Source organism: Diceros bicornis, chromosome 5, assembly GCF_020826845.1.
Source record: "Diceros bicornis minor isolate mBicDic1 chromosome 5, mDicBic1.mat.cur, whole genome shotgun sequence".
Classification (NCBI taxonomy): Eukaryota; Metazoa; Chordata; class Mammalia; order Perissodactyla; family Rhinocerotidae; genus Diceros; species Diceros bicornis.
Genome location: NC_080744.1, coordinates 38879524 through 38893356, shown reverse-complemented (window position 1 = coordinate 38893356; position 13833 = coordinate 38879524). Strand labels below are relative to the sequence as shown.

Sequence of the window (13833 nt, the reverse complement as noted above, 5' to 3'; positions counted from 1 at the left end):
TAGAACTAGGAAATATATGTATATGATCCACACATAAACACCAATCTATATTTCTGTACCTACTGTACATATATTAAAAACCATGTGTTTATACTGATACCTCAGATTCCAGTCCAACACCACAGTCTTCATTTTAGCTTTCCCCGTTTCCTTACTTAATAAATTTTTTCTCCAACAATGAGAAACCCAGCTAATGATCTACAATATATTTAATTCTAGCATACACATTAAGTAGTTTCAAATTGCTAACCTACACTCCCCACTATGAGGAACACTTAGTATGTGGATCCCAGCATTTACGTACAGTTTAGTTGGTCTTATTCTTAGGTATCCAGTCAAGATACCGTTTGCCTCAGTTACTTTTGTGAGTTCTTTTCTTCCCCACCCACTGCCGAGTGGCTATGTTACTCATTTGTTATACGGTTAAGTTTATTCCTTAGTGTCTATACTCACTTTTGGGTCCCCAGCTCCCACATCTTTGTTTTTGTTTATTGCTTTATTACCGGAAATAAAATACATATCCTAAATTGACTGCACAAAGTTTCCTCACAATGATCACTAAAGAATAATCTGTATGTTTTCTTTATTTTCTAATGTATTTAAACATTATTCTAATAAAATTAAATATGGCATATTGAATGATTGTGAACAATATTTAAAGAAAGCCAAAGAGACTCCTCCATTTGGACAGAAAACAGAAAATGTTACAGTGAACTGTAAAATAAAATCAAGATTTTTTAGAAAATATTAAGTCTCAGTTTAAATTCAAATTACAAAGAAACTGTGGATTAAATTTTATATGATGTACTAAATCTCTGAGGCAAAGAATGTACAAAGACTTTTCATTAAGAATGCAGGACTATTTTAGAGACTGGAAACAACTGGAACTTAGTGTGAAAGTCATAGATAAAGGGTGTAGAGAGTTGTACATCAGAAGTTCTAGGACAGATGCAGGGAGGAGAATAATGCCCTCCTCCCCAAGGATGTCCACAGAACCTAAAAATGTTAGGTTACGTTGCAAAGGGGAATTAAGGTTGCAGGTGGATTTAACGTTGCTAATCAGTTGATTTTAAAATAGAGATTATCCTGGATTATCTGGGTGGGCCTGATGTAATCACAAAGATCCTTAAAAGGATGAGATGGTCAGATGCAATGTGAGAAGGTCTCAACCTGCCATTGCTGGCTTTGAAGATGGAGGAAGGGAGCCAGTAACCTAGGAATGCCCGCAGTCTCTGGAAGCTGGAAAAGGAAACAAATTCTTCCCTAGAGCCTTCACAAAGTAAGGCAGCACTGCCAACACCTTGATTTTAGCCCTGTTTGATACCAGTGTCAGACTTCTGACCTACAGAACTGTAAGATAATAAATTTGTGTTGTTTTAAGCCACTACATTTGTGGTAATTTGTTAGCACAGCAACAGAAAACGAATACAACAATCTACCTTTGAACATAAAGGACTCTACAAATTGGTCCCTCCTCAGCTTACTGACTTTTCTCCCTTTATTCTTTTCCTTTTGGTCTATGCTCCAAACAGTCAGCTCATTGTGACTCAAATATTATCCTAGTTGGTTTTAGGTTTTTACTTTTCGAGGTATGTGAAACATTATTATGTTTCTAAGAGTTGGTCTTGTACGAAATATTTGCCGCTCTCTGGTCAATGCTGCTACCTTGTTCCCATCCCTCCCCTTCTTTCCACCCTTCTCATATAAGACTTCAATCACTTTAATTTCTGGTTTATCCTTGTATTTTTTTTCTCCCACAAATGAGAGATACTTGTGTGTTTTCTTATGTCCCCTCCTTTCTTACATACAGGGTCGTATTGTACTTTTGCCTTGAAGCAAAACTAACTTTATATAAAGTCCAGTGAATTTAGCACAAGAAAGCTACTTAATGACCTTAAGCAAACGCTGTTCTGCTTAAGTGCTAAAGGCCAGATTGAAATGAATTAAAGCATAAGACGTGAAGGAGCTGAAATAGCATAGCTAACTTTCAGGAAGTTTTAATCCTTATCTGCAGTTGGGGTCTACACTAGGTACTTCTCATCAGAGATCCTGGTAGTTGCGTTGCATTAACTAGAGTAAATGTGGGTAGCAGGGGCCTCAAACTATGAAGGTGGCACAGACAAATCCATTATTCACTTTTCAAAGGCTCATTGGGTGGATGTGAGAACAGGGAAACATTTCCGATGACAGGTCTGTGTGTTCCCAAGTCCTTGAATCCTAAAGCCTTCACTTAGGCATCTTGCCCAACTATACCACAGCATTGCGATCGTGGTCCCTGAGCCTAAAGGGGAGCCCCAAACTACTATATAAGAGCGGCTCTACATAGCAGGCACTTCCCAGACGATGCACAAACCCGCCCAAAGGGGCCAGAAACGATAAAATATCACATCCGAGCCCATCCTTTCCTTTAAGTGATCTCATCAGTGTTCGGTATCCCCTAACAAACTAATCACAAGCACTCTCCCACCTCCTGCCCGCGTGAACCACCACTCCCAGGACCCCGGGCCGTTTCGATTGACGTTACTTCCGGGAAAAGTAACCTTTCTTGGGCGGTTGCAGGCCTGGAGAGGTCTCGCGACATTTGCACCCGCGAGATCTGCTTGCTCACTCTAGCGATGACATCCTTCTCCTCCTCCCCGCCGCCTTTCGGCAATCTTCGCCAGTCCCAGCCCCGACCAATCTGCACTCAGATGGCATGGATCAGGGTCTCCCCACGAACCCCGGTCCGAGCGGGGCGTCAGGCGGCAGCGGCGGGGTGCGAGCTGCACGAGGCCGACGGCAGTGGCACTGCGGGGGGCCACGGGCTGGCGACGAGCAGTGAGCGTGGGCGGGGCGGGGGTAAGCCAGCTGAGTAGCGGCTCGATTGTTCTGGCCTGGCTATGGCGCCTCTCCTCCCCCCCGCCATGGCTCCCCGTGTCCCTGCTCCGCTCCTCTCAGTGAGTGAAAGTGGCCGCCGCCGCCGCCGGCCCAGCGCCCGCAGCCGCCTCAGCGCCGCCGCCATCTTGGGGTCCCAGGAGCCGCCGAGGGAGCGAGCTAGGAGCGTCCACGCCCAACGCAGTCACCGTCCCACGGCCTCAGAGAGCGAACCGCGGCTCCACCGTCGGCGGGGCGACCCCCCCCCTCCGGACCCCGCCCGCACCCCGCCCCCCCTCCGCCGCCGCCGCGGCGGCGGGGCCCGGCGGCCCGAGGTGAGGCGACCAGACGTGGGCGGACGAACGGAGGGGGGATGGTGTAGGCCCCGTTGCGCCCCTCTCTGCGGGCGACGACTGGGCCGCGTCTTAAAGGGGCCGTCGCCCCCGGCCCTTGGATTTGTTGGGGTTAGTAGGGAGGATGGGTGTGGACACTCCCCGCAGGGTTAGAACCTCAGGGACCTGGGCCTCGTCCTTCCCCTCTTAAGCCTCTGGAGACCTGGGGTCACGCGGTGACCTCAGCCAGCGGAGGAAGCCCGTGGGGCGCCCACACGTGGGGAGTGTGTTAGACCAGGTGCACGTGGGACCTGGTGGGGCGGTGTCGGGCTAACACGTGTGTGGGTTTGGGGGTGGGGTGGGGCAGGGCGGGGACTGGTTGGTCTCGAGTGGGAACTCGGTTAGGGCTATATTTGTCTTTTTAGACAAATGAGATCTGAGGGCTTGGTAGTGTGTCAATTTATGGGGAGCAAGTTGGGATATGGGTGAATGGTGCATGCTGCCTGTTGGTGTTGGGTGGGGGCAGCCTAACACGTGCACAGACTTAGGAGTGTGTAGGTGACACCTCTTCTGGTCTTTTAGGCTTTTGTAGGGCGTGTAGACAAGTGTCATCCTACTTGGACATTCCTTCTAGAGCTTGCTGATGAATACTACTTCCGTAATCACCAAGGTTGGAAGCCCCCTACAGTTTAGGAGTGATAGAGTCTAAGAAGGTACTCACTGTTTTAGGTAACAGCCAGCTGTGACCAAATTTTCCTTTGATTCATACACTGTCTGGTTTCATGTTGGTGTACTTGTTGGTAGGGATGGGAGAGGGAATTAGGGGGCTGACCTCGCTAACATTACAGATAAGGAGCTTACTTTTCCAATCAGTGACTTTCCTGACTTCCTTTCCCAAGGAAATTTTTGTTGTGGTTTACTAGTGGGGACTTTTTATTTATTTTTTAAGTAACAGCTTTATTGAGATATAACTCACATACCAAAAAACTCAGCCTTTTAAAGTGTACAGTTTCGTGATTTTTAGTATACAGTGCTCATAGAGTTGTACAGCTATCACCACTATCAAATTCATTACCCCAAAAAGAAGCCCCTGAGCAGCCATTCCTCATTCCCCCTCCCCCCAGCCCCTAGCAACGACTAATTTATTTTCTGCCTTTGTAGATTTGCCTTTTCTGGATATTTTGTTTGAACGGCATCATACAATATGTGTCGTTTTATGACTGGCTTCTTTCACTTAAAATGTTTTCAAGGTTCATCCGTATTGTAGCATGTATCAGGACTTCGTTCCTTTTTATTGCCAAATAATATTCCGTTCTGGTTGTGTTTTATGCTTGAAATTCTCAAGCTCTTCCTATAAAATGACAATTTGAGATTATTATATATGGTAAAAGTTGCATACCTACTAGATTCTAAAGTGAATTTGTGTTTTTAAGGATTAAATTCCATTATTTTAGGTTACTTTGTTCTTTTCCTCTACATTTTGTTTCAGAAGAATCCAAACCAATTTTTAAAGGTCTCTGTCTTTTAATAGGAAATAACTGTAAAGAGCACAAATGTGATTAGAAAAACTTATGACTAATAAAATCCTTTTGAGTACATCAAGGTGGAAGTGTGATTAAGTCTAAGCAACAGACCGTAAACTATGGTGTTATAATTTCACTTAATGAAAGTTTGTCATAGTACTCCTAAGGGACGGTGTCATAACGGCTTTTGACTGCTGTTACTTGTGTAGATGTAGGGCTAGGAGAGGAATAATAGACACCGCTTCTGCCCACAAGAAGATTAAAACTGGCTTGCGGATTTAACATGTCAACATACAAGTTCACACAAAATATAAATACTGGAATGCAGTGAATTTTAGAATGGTCAGAATGGGATACAGTTAGTAGGAAACTTTTGAGTTTTTGTAGGAAAATAAGTGAAGTTGATGACAAGTTTTAAAGTTGCATAAGAATTTTGATATGATAGGGTTAGCATGCAGAGAATGAGAAGAGCATAGTCACTAATACTTACTAAACACCTTTTATGGGCACTAATCCTAATCATGAGGGCTCCCGTCCCAACTAATACCGTCACTTTGGGGGTTGGGATTTCAACATATGATTCGAGGGGGCGGGGGGAGTGAGGTACAAACATTCAGACCTTGGCTGTACATTAAGTCAGAAATTCAGTTACAGAAGCATTGGATTCACTTGCTAATCATGATACAGTAAGTTTACTTAGGGTTGAAAAATTGATCACAAAGAAGCTTAATGCCTGGGTTTAATAAGTACATAAGAGAGCTTTCCATATGTGTTAGGTCAGAAATAGGAGATCAGTAGTAGTAAATGTAGTTGACAAATTAGATATAAGAAAATCACTGGGAGTAAATTTTATCCATGTTTTTAATGGACTGGAGGACAGTGAGTAAACTGTATTTAACATGCCTTTATAAACCTTCCCTACTGAGGATTGACACATAGCTTGTGTGATGGTTTCTAGAGCAGGGTTCTTACATTTTTATGTGCTGTGGACCCTTTTGCCGTCTGAAGAAGCCTGTGAACCCCTTCTCAGCCTACGGCTTTTAAATGTATAAAATATAGTTCACATATTTTAAAAAACAATTATGAAGTAAGAAATTTGCTTTTTACTGAGTTAAGTAACAGCTAGTGATAGTCCTGCTAATACTGCTGTGGTGTGCTGCCTACATTCAGAATTGAAGGAAATGCTAATTTCAGTGATAGGTTAGTGAAAATAAGGATGTATATTTTTTTCCATCCAAGTTCATGGACCCTAGTTTAAGAACCTCTGCCCTGCAGAGTCCCGGACACATAGCTAAGTTATTTCATATGGGGCAACCAGTGGTTTCCATAACAAGAATGATTATTATTAGGATTATTGACTCTTAATGTTCACAAGAACATAAACATGACTTCTTACAGGAAGAGCAAATGATAGTTTAGCTAAGGAGAAACCTGGTAGTATAAGGGAAAGACATTGGTTTTAGACTTAAAAAGACTTGGGTTTGAGTCCTACTTACCATTGGGTAAGTTACTGAACTTTTTTGAGTTTCAGTTGTCCTTTTCTGTAAAGTGGGTATAATAATTTTCATTTCTGAGATTAAATGACATAAGACAGCATATTGATGAATATTAGTTTATTTTCATCTTTGAAGAAATAAACGTACCAAGGGCCATGCTATATATTTAGTTTTGATTTGGAAGAGGAGAAGCTATTTGTTATGTGGTAGGAAGGAACAACATGTATGGCATATAGGGTTTTCTCAGGGTATTCAAGTATAGAGTTCACCTTTTGGTAATGGTACTAAAATTATTCTTAATTCATATAAAAGAACAAATAAGGTGCCTCTGGGTTTGCATATGACAGCTAGCTTTTCTGAGCAAGAAGTTAGTAGGTGAGTAGGATAAACTGTGGGTAAATCTTTTGTATCTTTGTTTATGAACAGAAAAATGGCCAGTGAACATCACTGTGGTAAAAAGAATGGTAGACCAAATGGTCATTTTATCCTGAGAATGTTGCCAGAAAGGCCAACAAAATGTTAGTCATTCCCAAGAGAGGTATGAGAAATAAAATTTAAAAATGGACTGCATTATCTTGGTACGGAACCACAATACATCCATTCTTAGACTGTTGAATGGATTCCAGTTATCGCACCTCAAGAAAGAACAAATTAAGCAGGAGAGAAGTTTCTGGAAAATGGCAGTATAAATGATGAAGGCAGTGGTGAGGCTTTCATGTGAAGATAAAGAAATTTGGGGGCTGGCCCCGTGGCTTAGCGCTTAAGTGCTCACGCTCCACTACTGGCGGCCCCGGGTTCAGATCCCGGCGTGCACCCATGCATCGCTTGTCCGGCCATGCTGAGGCCGCGTCCCACATACAGCAATTAGAAGGATGTGCAGCTATGACATACAACTATCTACTGGGGCTTTGGGGGAAAAAAAAAGGAGGAGGATTGGCAATAGATGTTAGCTCAGAGCCAGTCTTCCTCAGCAAAAAGAGGAGGATTAGCATGGATGTTAGCTCAGGGCTGATCTTCTTCACAAAAAAAAAAAAAAAGAAAGAAATTTGACTCCACAATGGAATGATGAAGACTGAGATGGACTATGATTAATTTGTATTGAATTAGGAAAAACATGAGTAATAATCCTGGAAAATTAGAACTAGCTTGAAAATGAATATTGTTTGACAGGTGTATAATGATGGTTTTCTTTATGAAACTTATTAGCACAGAAGGTAGTTAAGGCTCAACAACAGACCAGACACAATTTAAGGGTTACTAAGCCAGAGACTTTTGTGATTTAGCCCTAGTTAAGTTCAGGTCAACAAACCATTTAGTGATACTTGTACCTAATGGTTTATGAAACTTCTCATTCTGGTCGTTCATTCACTCAATAAATATTTGTTGAACACCCAGTGAATGCTTTTTGATCCTCCCAACAACCATTTGTTGAGTATCTGCCACACTCAAGGGACCGTGGTAGATTCTAGGGGTGTACAAGTGAATCAGTCCAGTTATATGTGTATATATGGAGAGTACAGAGGGGCTCTGCAAATATAAACACACAATTATGCAAACTCTGAGTGCCATAGAGAAGTATAAACCTAAATATTTCCCTTGAGGTACTGATATGAGTTACTAGTAGTTAGTTTTTGTTTTTGTTTTGTTTTCTTTTTAAATACTGAGACACTCTTTTCATTTGTTTAAAGGCCCTAATCTGCCTTGTTGACAGAAGCATTGTAATCTATTGGCAGTGTGGTATAGCCGAACCCATATGTAGATCCTAGAGCCAGATGACCTGGGTTCGAATTTTAGCTCTCCCTCTTATTAACTGCCTGGCATCGGGAAAGCTATTTAAGCCTTAATTTCTTCGTCTGTTAAATTAGTATAATAGTAGTACCTACTTCATAGAGGGTAATTGTGAGAAATGAATGAGTCACAGAAATGCATAGAATGGTACCTGGCACATGGTGCTCTCAACAAGCTATAATTGTAAGTACCATTTTGACAGTTTAATCTAGAATTTTAGTTTATAAAGTATTGACAGCAGAACCTTTTTTTTGAATAGAAAATATCTCAGATCTTTTTTTTTTTTTTTTTTTGGTGAGGAAGATCAGCCCTGAGCTAACATCCGTGCTAATCCTCCTCTTTTTGCTGAGGAAGACCGGCTCTGAGCTAACATCTATTGCCAATCTTCCTCCTTTTTTTTTTTGTTTTCCCCTCAAAGCCCCAGTAGATAGTTGTCTGCCTTAGTTGCATATCCTTCTAGTTGCCGTATGTGGGACGTGGCCTCAGCATGGCTGGAGAAGCGGTGCGTCTGTGCATGCCCGGGATCCGAACCCAGCCGCCAGCAGCGGAGCGCGTGCACTTAACTGCTAAGCCATGGGGCTGGCCCTCGGATCTTTTTTTAGATAAGTCAGGGAAATTACATCGATAAAGAAAATAGTTACAATGCATTAATCTTTGTGGTTATGTACTGAATACCAGTAGATGTTAATAGAAGTATCTTCCTATTTAAGATTATAGCTCAAAGAGGTGGTATTTTGCTACGTTAAGCTTTTTAGTTCAGGCTCTAAAATATTTCTGTCCAGGATGTTATTTTAATGTTAGTAATAGTTTGCCTTTTTTAGAATCATTCTTAGAATATAACAGTAGGCCAGGCTCTAGAGCAGGTCTCGGAAAAGTTTTTCTGTAAAGGGTCAAATAATAAATCTTAGGCTTTGCTGGTCATGCCTTCTCTGTTGCAGCCACTCAACTCTGCCATTGTAGTGCAAAAGCAGCCACAGTCAATATGTAAATGAGTGAGTGGGGCTATGTTCCAATAAAACTTTATTTATGGACACTGAAATTTTAATTTCGTATAATTTTCATGTGTTATGAAGTACAGTTTTTTTTCCCCCAGTTATTTAAAAATGTAAAAACCATTCTTAGCTGTCAGGATTTACCAAAATAGTCAGTGGGCTGGATTTGGCATGCAGGCCATATTGTGCCAACTCCTGCTCTAGAGTCTTGGCTCTGTGACTCCCTGACTGGATGATCTTGTGCACGTTATTATTAAGCCTTAATTCCATCTTTTAAATGGGGGTAATAGTATCTACTTTATATAAAGAGTTGTTAGAAATAAATGAGATAATACATTTGAAGTGCTTAGCACCATCCCTGACACAGAATAAGTGTTTAATAAATGCTACATATTATCATCTGATTGAACCCCTTCATTTTACATTGAGGCTGTTGGGACCCTGAGAGGACAGCTGATAGTCCTAAAGTGTATGGCTTGTCAATAGTATTAAACTCACAGCTCTTGACTTCAGCTTCTCTTTCTACCCAGCCGTACTGCTTCCATAGAGGATTGTAGTACCATTTAACTCAGTTAAAATACTGCTTGGTAAAGTGGATACATGACATTACACATTTGTCAAAACCCATAGGGCTTTACAGCACAAAGGGTAAACTTTAATGTGTACAAATTAAACAAAAATCATTTAGGAGGTGAGGGATCCCAGGAAGGGATGCAGAGTGTGACAAGAGAATCTAATTGTGTTGCACATGTATGAAACAACCTTACTATAAGGGGGAAGAGGAGAGTGCTGAGCTGAGAAACCTTGGAAATGAGTGGAAGCTAAGACAAAAGGAACTGCACATAAGCACTGTAGTCTAATTGATAAAGTTGTGTCCCCTGGGGATACAGGTTAATTCTGATACTGATGTACGTGTATACAACAGTTGAACAATTAGTAAATGAAGGGTAGGAAACAGGCTTCTCACTGTTAGAGAGAATTTGCAGTAAGCAAGAGAAAGAGGCTACAGTGATCCATGTGGTAACTGATTTGAATTGGAGACATCAGTATGAACCCATGTTTAGCTTAATACATATACAGATGGTTACATATTGAAATATTTACAGATATGTGTACATACTTGGGTTTATATACACACACATATTTCTGTGCTTTGTTGGCTGAGAAGGTTAAAAGAATCCCAGGAGCACACATAGCACCCAGATCTTGGTTTCTAATACCATTATCCAGTAAAAGGAACTAGAGATCCTTGGAGAAATGGCTGATTCTAGGACTGGGGCAGGAAATATTCAAGATGAGCCTGGAATATCTTGTAGTGCCAGAAAGTAAGGAAGTGCTCCAACCACCACCATTACAACAATCACAACCCTGCATTGATGATATACCAAAGGAGCACAGGAACCAACTGCAAGAGCTCCCAGTGGCCAAAACTGGAACAGTTTGAGCAGCAAAATAAACAAGTCGTTAAGTAGTATGTGGTACTTTGGAGTCAGACTTCTTGGATTCCAGTCCGGGCTCTGCCACTGCTAGTTGTGTAACCTTGGGCAGGTTACTTAAGCTTACTTTATCTGTAAAATGGAGGTTATAATGGTATCTATGTCATAAAAAGATTAAATGAGTTAATACATATATAAAGTGCATAGGCATACAAAATTTGGCACATAACTCTCAATGGAGTCTGTATATATAGTCTCCTTATTACAGTAGCATTTGATAGAACAAAATCAAAGAATTGGGATCCCTGCTTGGAATTCTTTGTAATGAAGTCTCCGTCCCCATCCCCCAAGCTTCTTGAATAGAGGAAAAAGTCTAACAAGTGTTTATTGAGCACCTAATTTGAGGTAAACATACCTGCCTTATTCAAATTGACTGGGCAGACTGTGTAGTGAAGATAATGAGAGTAATTATATTTGGTGTTAAAATCATCACGTCTTGATCCAGCCGTGATGGCCTAGTGGTTAAAGTTCGGCACTCAAACTGCTTTGGCAGCCTGGGTTCGTTTCCTGGTTGCAGAACCACACCACCTGTCTGTCAGTTGCCATGCTGTGGCAGTGGCTTACGTAGAAGAACTAGAAGGACTTACAACTAGGATATGTAACCATGTACTGGGGCTTTGGGGAGGGGGAAAAAAAAGGAAGATTGGCAACAGATGTTAGCTCAGGGCGAATCTTACCCTGCAAAGAAAAGAAAAGCAAGATCCATTTAGTGTACAATTCAACTCATATTTATTTATGGTTTGTCCCTGGGATAAATTACCTGAACTTTGATTTCTCAGGCTTCTTTTGGAGAACACAGTGCTAAATAACTTCTCTGTTACCACTCACACCAATTAATGTGTTCACTCCCAATATGAAAACTGACTTTTAGTATAGGAAAACTAAATATAAAGTGAATTTTGGAATGTTGGCTGTTTATGGATGTCTCTTATTTCTTATTCTCAATAATTATCTCTCACCATCACTCATATAATAATAGGGGGCTAACTATACAGAACTGATAACTAAATTTTCCCAGTACTTTTGTAACTATCAAGTAAGCTAATCTTATTTTCTCTTTGCTGAGGAATGAACTGAGTTGCTCAAGATTTTCTGAGCTGTGAATTCAATCTTTTAATTTATCTCTTCTATGGGAGCATCTTTTTCTCAGCTATCTCATTCCCTGAAAAAGATAAGTGTTTTCGTGGATCTAGCTGTGAAAGTTGTTGAAGTCACTGGTTCTTCAGTAAGAGAGGGTCTTGAGCTATGTTTTCAGATTTTTAATTTCAAAAATTGTTATTAATTCAGATTGGGTGCTTTTCCCTGGAAGACTTATGAAAATATAGCTTAGGGACCTCTAACATAGCTTAACTTAAAAAAATTTTTTTAAAACTTGCATGTGAAAGGTCCACTAGCTACTTCAGGAAACATTTCCTCCCTTTTGGATTTTTTGATTTAGTATTATTTAGACCCTAAATGCTTAATAAGTGGGGATTAAACTTGTTTGACCAAATGCTCTGTCTGTGGTGTATAGTACAGAACCACCCCCCGACCCCAGGCAGTTGTGTTAGTAAGGCTCTTGGTTTTATTATTCTGATAAGATGTTTTGTTCCTCATCTTGGTGAAAATATTCTTTTAGGGAGTTGAAATGATTCTTTCCTAGAAGAAAGCAAATGCATTGTAATTGATTTTTTTCCCCCCTTAGTATCATATTTTATTTTGGTATAATCTGATTTCATTAAGGAGGAAAAGTAGGAAAGAGAAAATGTGGATAAGCATTTTTTTCCTTCTCACTAAATACCTGTGAGGTAGGCCAAAATATTTTCTCTTGGCCATTTTAGAAATTTACGGAAGGGCCATCCTTTTTTAGCTGGTAATTCTTCATTCCATTTAAAATGCAGGTGTATTTTTATCTCTGAAAGTTTGTGCTTTGGGTAAAATCTGCTCGTTAAATTGCTAGGCTGTTCCCATGCCCTTGTAGTGATCCTTTTAGTTGAGCAGGTTGTTTGTGGCTCCATGTTGAGGGCTGTGTCAGCCTCTCCTCCTTGAGGGCAAGGTCTTTTCCTCCTCCTGTTTAGTTCAATGTCTGATTCATAGTACCCTCTTAGTGAATATTCGATCGTCTGAATGGAAAGTTTTGGTTCAACTACAGTTTAAAGAGTGCTTTGTGATTTATTTACCTCTTATTTGCCGTGTGTAGGATGACCAAAAATTTATTGTTCAAACGTGGATACTTTTGAAAGTGAAGAGGGGCCGGCCCCGTGGTGCAGCGGGTAAGTGGGCGCACTCCGCTTCGCGGGTTCGGATCCTGGGCGTGCACCAGCGCACCGCTTGTCAAGCCATGCTGTCACGCTGTCCCATATAAAGTAGAGGAAGATGGGCCATGGATGTTAGCCCAGGGCCAGTCTTCCTCAGAAAAAAGAGGAGGATTGGCATCAGATGTTAGCTCAGGGCTAATCTTCCTCACACACAGAAAAAAGAAAGTGAAGGGAGAGGGACTATTAGTAATTATGCTTAGTAAGTATGCTTGAACTGTCTTGGGCAAACCACCAGGAGGTATAGTAACCCTAGTCATGAGGCTTTTTTATTTTTGTTATAGCAGAATCTCGTGAAGAATTGGAGCTTTGGAGTTACTGATAATAGATCTGAGTTCTGATTCTAGTTTGGGCAAGTTATTTAACTAGAGTGAGAATAAGATTCGAATTGTGAGGATTAAATGAGCTAGTATTATTAAAGCACCTAGGACAGAAAAGCCCCGTACACTAGTGTGCTCTTACTTAGTGTTAGGTCCCTTGTCCTCTCCTCCCGTCATGCCATAACTAGAGTTTTCACTTCCAACTGAGGCTGGCTTTGAAAGTTTTTTTATGGTTAAGATTAACTGAAACGTTTCAGTGAATGCAGAAATGTTTTTCAGCTGAGTGATCAAGCTTATATTCTGTTAAAGTTATATAATTGTGGTGGACAGGAAATGAATGCCCTTTCAAACCTAATTATTCGTACTCGTTCTCAAAATATTCCTGAAAAACTTTTTTCCCCAATTATTTTTTGCAGAATTGCTAAAAGATATTTTAATAGTTTAGATTTAGCAAAATAAAGAAGTCACCGATAACCTTTATTTCAACTAAGTGGAGTGATATGAATAAATTTTATAGGTTAGGAAGAAAATGATTTAAATGAGAATTTCATGAAGTTTCTTATCAATTTTTATACAATACAGAATTGTGTATTCTCTTTTGGTATTTGAGTTATTTTTCCTCCTGTATTTTTGGTGTTTTGCTAATTTAATCTATTTTAATTATTTGTGATTTTTTAAAAAGGAAACCAAAGAAAAGCAGTTTTCATATACTTTGTGCCTTAGTACAAGCATCCACATT

The 13833-nt window shown here is 40.6% G+C and overlaps 1 protein-coding gene across 5 annotated transcripts in view; it reads left to right on the top strand.

Annotated features, from left to right (window-relative positions):
- Positions 1–2829: 2829 nt before the first annotated feature.
- Positions 2830–13833, top strand: part of INO80 (INO80 complex ATPase subunit) — a 128284-nt gene continuing 117280 nt past the window's right edge. For 2 of the 5 annotated variants that reach the window (XM_058541268.1, XM_058541267.1), the window contains exon 1: positions 2830–3188. The gene's annotated coding sequence lies outside the window, so the exon portion shown is untranslated. Of the gene's footprint in view, positions 3189–3232; positions 3318–3606; positions 3915–13833 lie in introns of those variants that run through there. The other 3 variants (XM_058541264.1, XM_058541266.1, XM_058541265.1) reach the window with 3 other exon arrangements.